At 39.0% G+C, this 8,607-nt stretch overlaps 1 pseudogene; it reads left to right on the plus strand.

Moving 5' to 3' along the window:
* Window positions 1–6,873: 6,873 nt before the first annotated feature.
* Window positions 6,874–8,097, plus strand: LOC144221968 (L-lactate dehydrogenase B chain-like; annotated as a pseudogene).
* The last annotated feature ends 510 nt before the right edge of the window (window positions 8,098–8,607 follow it).

Genomic DNA, 8,607 nt, shown 5'->3' on the forward strand with positions numbered 1-8,607 from the left:
CCATGCCCAGGAATAGTACATCAGTCTGTACCAAAGTTATTATTTTATTAATGTAAACCCGAAAGCAATAGCTGACCTTTTTGTTCATTGATTACTCAGTCCTGATCACTATTTCCAGATTACTAAGCATCAACATTTTTCCAAGCTACAACAATTTCCTTCACAAGGTGCAATCATCATACCAGGGCCAGAATAAGTCACTCCTGATAAATTAACAAGCTGCCTTGGGGGTCGGTCCTCAAGCAGAAACAATTGAGTGGGGCTGGGTATCAGTCCTCATCTGATGGCAAGAGCTTTGCAAGCTTGCCTTAACCTACAAGGAGTTTTCTCAACTAGTGAGTTCAGGAATGGATCCTAACACCATTCACCCCTTTCTTCTCTACCCAGCTGTGTGCCCTGCTCTGGCCTGTGAAACTATGATAGCTAGCCCCCTCGCCTTCTGGTTTCATTGGGTTCAGTCAATGGAGAGCCCAGCAGGAGATCTGAGGGAGCTAGCAGAGTGCAATTCCTCCTTGTGGGGCTACTTCCAGCTGGTCTAGTTGCACAAGGGAGGTAAGGGTCATAGCCTCTCTCAGGCACTCTCTGTCTCCATTTCCTGTACATGATCCCCTACCCTTGAGGAATAATGGAGTCCACTGATACCAACCCTGCGTACTGCATGATTCTGCATCGTTTCCCTACATTTGGTCCTTTGTAAACAGTTCTTTATGAAACCCTCCTGAAATTATCCTAACTTAAATGTGTCATCTGCTTTGTCCTGAGACCCTGACTGACACAGTAATAATACCTTAGAGCTAAAGGCTTTTACAGTTTCTCATTAATTTATTTGTACTTATATAGCCCTTTTTCAAGTTTTTTTTTAAACACTAGATCTAGAAATGCAAGTGTCCATGTTTGATTTTCAGTCACTCTGCTGTAAGTAGAACTGAACATCTCTGTTCTTGTCACAGGCATTTTTATAACCTTTGTGTTTGTATTCGCATCCGTTGTTCCCTGAGAGGTCTCTATACTTCTATAATGTTAAAGCATGAAACTGCTCCTTCCCATTTGACCTTTGCTTTCTATCCTCTAACCTCTGGACTCAGAAGCCTGTGCAGGTTTCAAAGACGGGGAAGTGTTTTTCTATTTGTATCCTCTGCTTCAGTCACAGAGCCTGGCAGGGAATGGAACTCAAGACAGATATTTTGAAAGAAGGAAGAACGATGTCTATTCTGAATCTCAGTTATAGGGAACAAAAGTCATCAGATAATAGTCTCCTGAGAGAGCATACATGAGAAAAGTAATCAAGTCAGAGAGGGGTGGGCAAAGCATATGGAGAACTCAGAAGTTGAGGTAGCTCACTGACTTACATTGCCTTATAATTCCCTTTTCCAAAAATTCAAAAATGACCAGTTCTTTTTCTCTGAGCAAATTATCCCATTTAAACATTCATGAATTAACCACATTAACTTACTTGTAACAAAAGAAGAAGAAATGGTTTCTGTCTCATGTATTTCAGCTATCTTGTACTTAGGAGACTGTCAAGTTGAAAGATTTCTTTTTACATTCCTAATAATCCACTCTTCTCCATGAACAAAAATTTACTTCAAACTGGAAAGTGAGAGTTTGGGTTCATCTCTAATTTTTAACCCACACTGTACGATCTAGGTCTAACTGAGCTGTAGGAGCATACAACGCTCAAGACAACATTAGAAAACAATAGAATTCTTTGACAGAATAAATTAAGTGTAGGTTTTCCTGTTTTGCCAAGCCATGACCATTGGAGATGATCCAGTCCAAACTCTTCTCTTGGCGGATGAAGAGAGTAAAGCCTGAGGTCAGATAGGTGGTAGATCCAGATCTGGGACCAATGTTCCCTGGCTGGCCACCTGAAAAACAACTAGAAAATGAAGGGTTCTGGGCACCTCAGCTAGTCCAGTGGTAGAGAACATAACCCACCTGAGCACTACCCAGCCATCTTCCGAAGCCTACCCAGTAGCGGACAGGGACTGGCCGCACTCTGGAGAATGACAGGCAAAGCTGTCACAAAAGAAGCAGCTGTGATTGGTGACAGCCAAAAGCCACTGAGATAAAAAGGCCTGGAAGACCAGGCCCTAATTTTTGTTTTAAAGCATTGGAAGTTTCCATCTTTGAATAGTTTAGTATAAAAAGAAAACATAGAAAAGCAAGATCAGGGGAGATAAATGCCATTTATGGCAAACCTACCACATTCCAAGTTCCCTCATCTTACCCTTGCACCACGTCTGTGAGGTAAATAGTTCTACCCCTAATTTATTTTGTAAAACTGGAAAAAAAATTTTATTTTGTGCAAGTATTATGTTAAAATATTTCAAATAACTATAAACTCTTCACCTTTTTTATATTACAGAACTTGCCTGAGGTCGTAACGCTAGTTAATGGCAGAACATGAATTCAGTTAAGATCTGTTTAATGTCAAAGTCAATGTCACCTGACAAGTACCCTTAATGAGTTTCCTAAGATTCTGACAAGTTGAATCTTCAGAACATTGTTATTCATATATATTATATTCTTAGTATTTGATTTCCACTAAACTATGCCAGGCACTTGGTCATTGGTTTATTTAACCTTTAGAATGCCAAAATTTTAGTTTTTAATCTTGCCTAATCATCCTCTTCCAATTTGAATAGTAATTAGGAATTCATCCATTTTTATCATCTCAAAGTTTGCTCATGACAGTTTAGGATGTGTAATGTGTAAATGTGCAAATGTGCTTACAAGTATCAGTAGTTGGCTGGGCTGTGAAAAAGTAGGTATATTTATATGTTACAAGAAACAATGTGACTTAAAAAATAAAACATTAGGACCTTAAAACAAAACAAAAGAAAGAAACAATGTGAATTATCTCATCTTTCTGGAAATCTATCTGGTAATATTTTAAAAAACAACTATAAAACTATAGATGTCTTTTGTCCATTTTGGAAGAATACACACCAAGAGAATAAACCACAACAAAAAAAATGTATATATACATACATAAATATATATGTGTATGTATATATACACACACATACACACACACACATATAAATCTTCATAGTGTTGTTTATAATTACAGCATTATAAGTAAGCCATATGCCCAACAATAAGAAGCAGAAAAGCAAAATGAAGCACATCAGGCCAATTCGAAATGACAAACGTGTGTGTCACCTAGCAACAACTAACATGACCAAATTCCAGTCAATGTCAACATCAACTGGAAAATAGCCTCTTCCTAGCCACCTTCACTGAGTATTTCACTTCATTGTTTTGGGGTCTAAGTCTGCATCTTACCTCTCCACAGCCCTAAATAAAACCCTCCTGAACTCTGACAGCCAGAACCCAACATCAACACAGTCGCGGTATACAAGATGTGGTCTTTAGTTTCACAGACAGTCACCTCATTCATTGGCAGTCACTTCATCCCGAATCTCCCTCCAGCTCACCACCTCCAACCACCCTCCCCTCAGGGCAATCTTACCTCTGAATGACCCTGTAATCTTTTTTTGAGTTAGTGATCCTAATCTTCGACTATAAATATTTACTGGCACCTACTGTGTGCCAGACATTAGGCACTGGTGAATGAGACTATTTTGATTTCTGTATTAACCCTTCAATAGGCTATTTCCCTTTAAAAGGAAATAAACCAAAAGTTGTCCAGATACTCAGGGATGAATTTTCAACTTTAACTACCAAGGATTGCAAAAGTCTAAATACCTAGACCTTTCTACAACATATATATTTTTAAAATTTANATAAAATACCTTTATTCTTTATTTATGTTAGAGAGAGTGCAAGCAGAAGGAGAGAGAAAATCCTAAGCGGGCTCCACACTCAGCACCTATGCAGGGCTCAATACCACAACTGTGGAATCATGAGCTGACATCAAGAGCTGGATGCTCAACTAACTGAATCACCCCGGACCCCGATTTTTAGATGCTTTTAAATAAATATTTAAATAATTTCAGATTTTAAAGAGTTTCAAATTTACAGAAAAGTCACAAGAATAATAAAGCTCTCATATACCTACCTACATTAACCAATTTTTAACATTTGCTACCTTTGCTTTATAACTCTCTCTGTAATATGTGTATATATATTTCTAAAAAATATGTGTGTAAATTTTTTCTTCTAAACCATTCAAGAGTGGATTGCACATGCCATGTCCTTTACCCCTTAAGCAAGGGTATACTTACATAACTACAGTATAGTTATTAAATTCAAGAAGTTTAATAAGGAATTTGAATTTTATTTGTAGTGCACTTTTCAGTCTCTTTAAAGTTCCTAAGAATGTTTTTATAAGCAATTTTTATTTGGGCCAGGATTATTTACTTCATTTAGCTGTCATGTCTGAGCCTTTCCTTGACTCATGACACGGACAGTTTTGAAAATCACAGGCCAGTTATTTTGTATAATGATCTTCATTTGTGTTTCTTTAATGCATTCTCCTGATAAGTTTGCTGCTTTTTGGCTGCAGTGCTACCAAAGGGTAGTGCATCCTTTTCAAGGAGTCCTGTCTGGAGGCACGTGATGATGTCCATTTACACTTCACTGGTGATGTTAGTTGCGGTTAGGGTGTTGTTCAGTTTCTCTATTGGGTAGTTACTGTTTTTTCTGTTGTAATTACTATTTCACTTCAAACTTGAGCTCCCTAGATTTAGCATGTATATATGATTCTTCCCTAAATGAAATTGGACCATGATGGTTAAAAATGGTGGTTTGGGGGCACCTGGGTGGCTCAGTTGGTTAAGAGTCCAACTTTTTGACTTCCACTTGGGTCACGATCTCACAGTCATGAGATCAAGCCCTGCGATATGTTCCTCATGGGGCATCAAGGCTGCCTAGGATTCTCTTTCTCCCTCTCCCTCTGCCCGTACCCCACTCATGCCCATGAGAGTGCATACATGTGCTTACTCTCTCTCAAAACAAAATAAAAACAAAAATGAAAACAGTGGTTTTGTAACTCTATTCTTCTTCTTTTTTTTTTTAATGTTTATTTTGAGAGAGAGAGAGCTAGAGAGAGCAGAGGAGGGGCAGAGAGAATGAGATAAAGAATCCCAAGCAGACTGCACACTGTCAGCGAGGAGCCCCACACAGGGCTTGAACTCACAAATCTTGAGATCATGACTTGAGCTGAGATCAAGAGCCAGATGCTTGATTGACAGAGCCACCCAAGCACCCCATTCCATTATTCTTCTAATTCCATTATTAGTTGTCATGTAAGAAAGAACACTCCCTTCTTGCCTATTTACTTATTCACTTATTTACTTACTTAATCTGTGTATTACCAGTAAGGACTCCTGGATTTTCTTTTTTCTTCAATGGGTAGTAATCTTTTACTGTTGTTATACATGTTAATGAACCAATTGACCAGATTTTGGGCAGTTAGCACCATTTCAAGCTTGCTTCTGAGTGTTTTTAACACGCTGCCATCAATGGAGGTTGGGAGGAGGTACTTCCTTACTTTTGTGAATAACACAATGTCTTAGACTCATCAGATTTTCCTTGCCTCAATCCTAAAATCAGCCATTATATGGGGTGCCTGGGTGGCTTAGTTGGTTGAGCGTCCGAATTCGGATCAGGTCATGATCTCACGGTTCGTGGGTTCAAGCCCCGCGTCGGGCTCTGTGCTGACAGCTCAGAGCCTGGAGCCTGCTTCAGATTCTGTGTCTCCCTCTCTTTCTGACCCTCCCCTGTTCACGCTGACTCTCTCTCTCAGAAATAAATAAAAACATTTTTAAAAAACCCAGCCATTATGTAGAGTACCGATTCCATTTTAAATTGAATTGTTTGGGGTTTTTTGCTATTGAGTTGTATGAACTCTTTATAAATTGGGATATTAGCCTCTGCTCAGACACATGATTTGCAAATATTTTTTCCCACTCAGTAGGTTGCCTTTTCATTTTGTGATGGTTTCCTTTGCTGTGCAGAAGCTTTTTAGTTTGATGCAGTCCCACTGTTTTTTATTTTTGTTGCCTTTGCCTTTAGTGTAAGATTCAAAAGCTTATTACCAAGATCTATGTCAAGAAGCCTACTGCCTATGTTTTCTTCTAGGAGATATATGGTTTCAGGCTTTACTTTCCAGTCTTTAATTCATTTTAAATTAATTTCTGTTTTTGGTGTAAGATAGTAGCCCAGTTTTGTTCTTTTATATTTAGCTGTCCAGTTTTCCCAACACCATTTTTTGGATAGACTGTCCTTTCTCACTGGGCTCATTTGTTGTAAATTAATTAATCATATATGCATGGGTTTATTTTTGGGCTGTCTATTCTGTTTCATTTATCTATGTATCTGTTTTTATGCCAGTACCATATGGCTTTAATTACTATAGCTTTGCAATATAGTTTGAAATCAGGGAGTATGATGTCTCCAGCTTTTTTATTTCTTCTCAAGATTGCTTTGGTTATTCAAGGTCTCTTGTGGTTCTATACAAATTTTAGGGCTGTTTTTTTCTATTTCTGTGAAACAGAAATTTTTAATGGGCAGAGGATATGAATAGACATTTTTCCAAAGAAGGCATCCAGATGACCAACAGGCACATGAAAAGACGCTTAAGGAAATGCAAACCAAAACTACATTAATAATCAAGGAGATGCAAATCAAAACCACAATGAGATTCCAGCTCACACCTCTTACAATGGCTATTATCAAAAGGACAAGAAATAACAAGTGTTCGAAAAGATATAGAGAAAAGGGAACCCTCATGCACTGTTGGTGGGATGTAAATTGGTGCAACCACTATAGAAAACAGTATGGAGCTTCCTCAAAATTTAAAATTAGAACCACCACTCCTAGCAGATTCCGTGCCGGAGGAGTCACAGGTAACTGACATTGCCTTCTTTGTATAATTCTTACAGAAGTTTCTCTCTGGACACAATGGCAACTCTTAAGGACAAACTGATGGCACCAATTGCAGAAGAGGCAACCATCCCCACTGTAATAGGTGTTGAACAAGTTGGTAGGGCATGTGCCATCAGCATTCTGGGAAAAAGGCTCATGACTTTACCCTTATGTATGTTTTGGATGATAAATTCAGAGGAGAAATGATGGATCTGCAGCTTAGGAGCTTATTTCTTCATGCACCAAAAATTGCGGCAGGTAAAGATACTCTGTGACTGCCAATTCCAAGGTTGTGGCGGTCCTTGTAGGAGTCCGCCGGCAGGAGGAAGACACCATCTCAGTCTGGTGCAGAGGAATGTTAATGTCTTGAAATTCATTATTCCTCAGATAGTCAATCACAGTCCTGATTGTATCATAACCATGGTTTCCAACTCAGTGGATATTCTCACATGTGTTACCTGGAAACTAAGCGGACTACCCAAGCACCACATGATTGGAAGTAGGTATAATCTGGATTCTGCTAGATTTTGCTGTTTTATGGCTGAAAAACATGGCATTCATCCCAGAAGCTGCCATGGAAGGATTTTGGAGCACATGGTGACTCAAGTGTGGCTGTGTGGAGTGGAGTGAATGTGGCATTTCTCTCCAAGAACTGAATCCAGAAATGGGAACAATGACAGTGAAAATTGGAAGGAAGTGCATAAGATGGTGGTTGAAAGTGCCTACAAAGTCATCAAGCTAAAAGGATATACCAACTGGGCTATTGGATTCAGTGTGGCTGATCTCATTGAATCCATACTGGAAAATCTATCCAGGATTCCTTCAGTGTCAAGAATGGTGAAGGGAAGGGGTGCCTGGGTGGCTCAGTCGGTTAAGCGTCTGACTTCAGCTCAGGTCATGATCTCATGGTTCGTGGGTTCAAGCCCTGCAACAGGCTCTGTGCTGACAGCTAGCTCAGAGCCTGGAGCCTCTTTCAGATTCTGTGTCTCCCTCTCTCTCTGACCCTACCCTGCTCACACTGTCTCTCTCTCTCTCTCTCTCTCTCTCTCAGAAATAAAAGCATTTTAAAAAATAAAAAAAAAAAGAATGATGAAGGGAATGTATGGCATTAAGAATGAAGTCTTCCTAAACCTTCTGTATATCCTGAATGATAGAGGATTAACCAGTATTATCAACTGGAAGCTGAAGAAATGAAGTCCCTCAGCTCAGGTAAAGTGCAGATACCTGTGGGACATCCAGAAGGACCTAAAAGACCTGTGATTTCTGGCTTCTAGGCTATCAACATTTAAAACTACAATGTGATTAACTGTGAGCCTATAGTTTTTCATCCATTTACATGGATCACAGTTCGGTTTTATCTTCCTAAATGTATGAAGCTGGTCTCACAGAATCAGAGCCCATGTTTGGTTGAGTGCTTGCAAGAGAGCCTTGAACAAATAAAATTAATTATTGTAGTGTGCTTCTAAAAAATAAAAATAATAAAATAATAAAAACAGAATTACCATATGATTCCACAATTCCACCTCTGGGCATTTATCCAAAGAAAACAATAACACTCAAGAATATATTTGCACCTCCATGTTCACTGCAGCATTATTCACAATAGCCAAGACCGAAACAACCTAAGTGTCCACTGATGGATGAATGATATTGTGCCATGTACACACAATGGAATATTATTCAGCCATAAAAAAGAATGAAAACTTGCCATCTCTGACAAGACGGATGGACCAAGACAGTATTATGCTAAGTGAAATAAGCCAGACAAAG

This window comes from Crocuta crocuta, unplaced genomic scaffold (genome assembly GCF_008692635.1).
Source record: "Crocuta crocuta isolate KB4526 unplaced genomic scaffold, BGI_CrCroc_1.0 scaffold141, whole genome shotgun sequence".
In the NCBI taxonomy this organism is placed as follows: domain Eukaryota; kingdom Metazoa; phylum Chordata; class Mammalia; order Carnivora; family Hyaenidae; genus Crocuta; species Crocuta crocuta.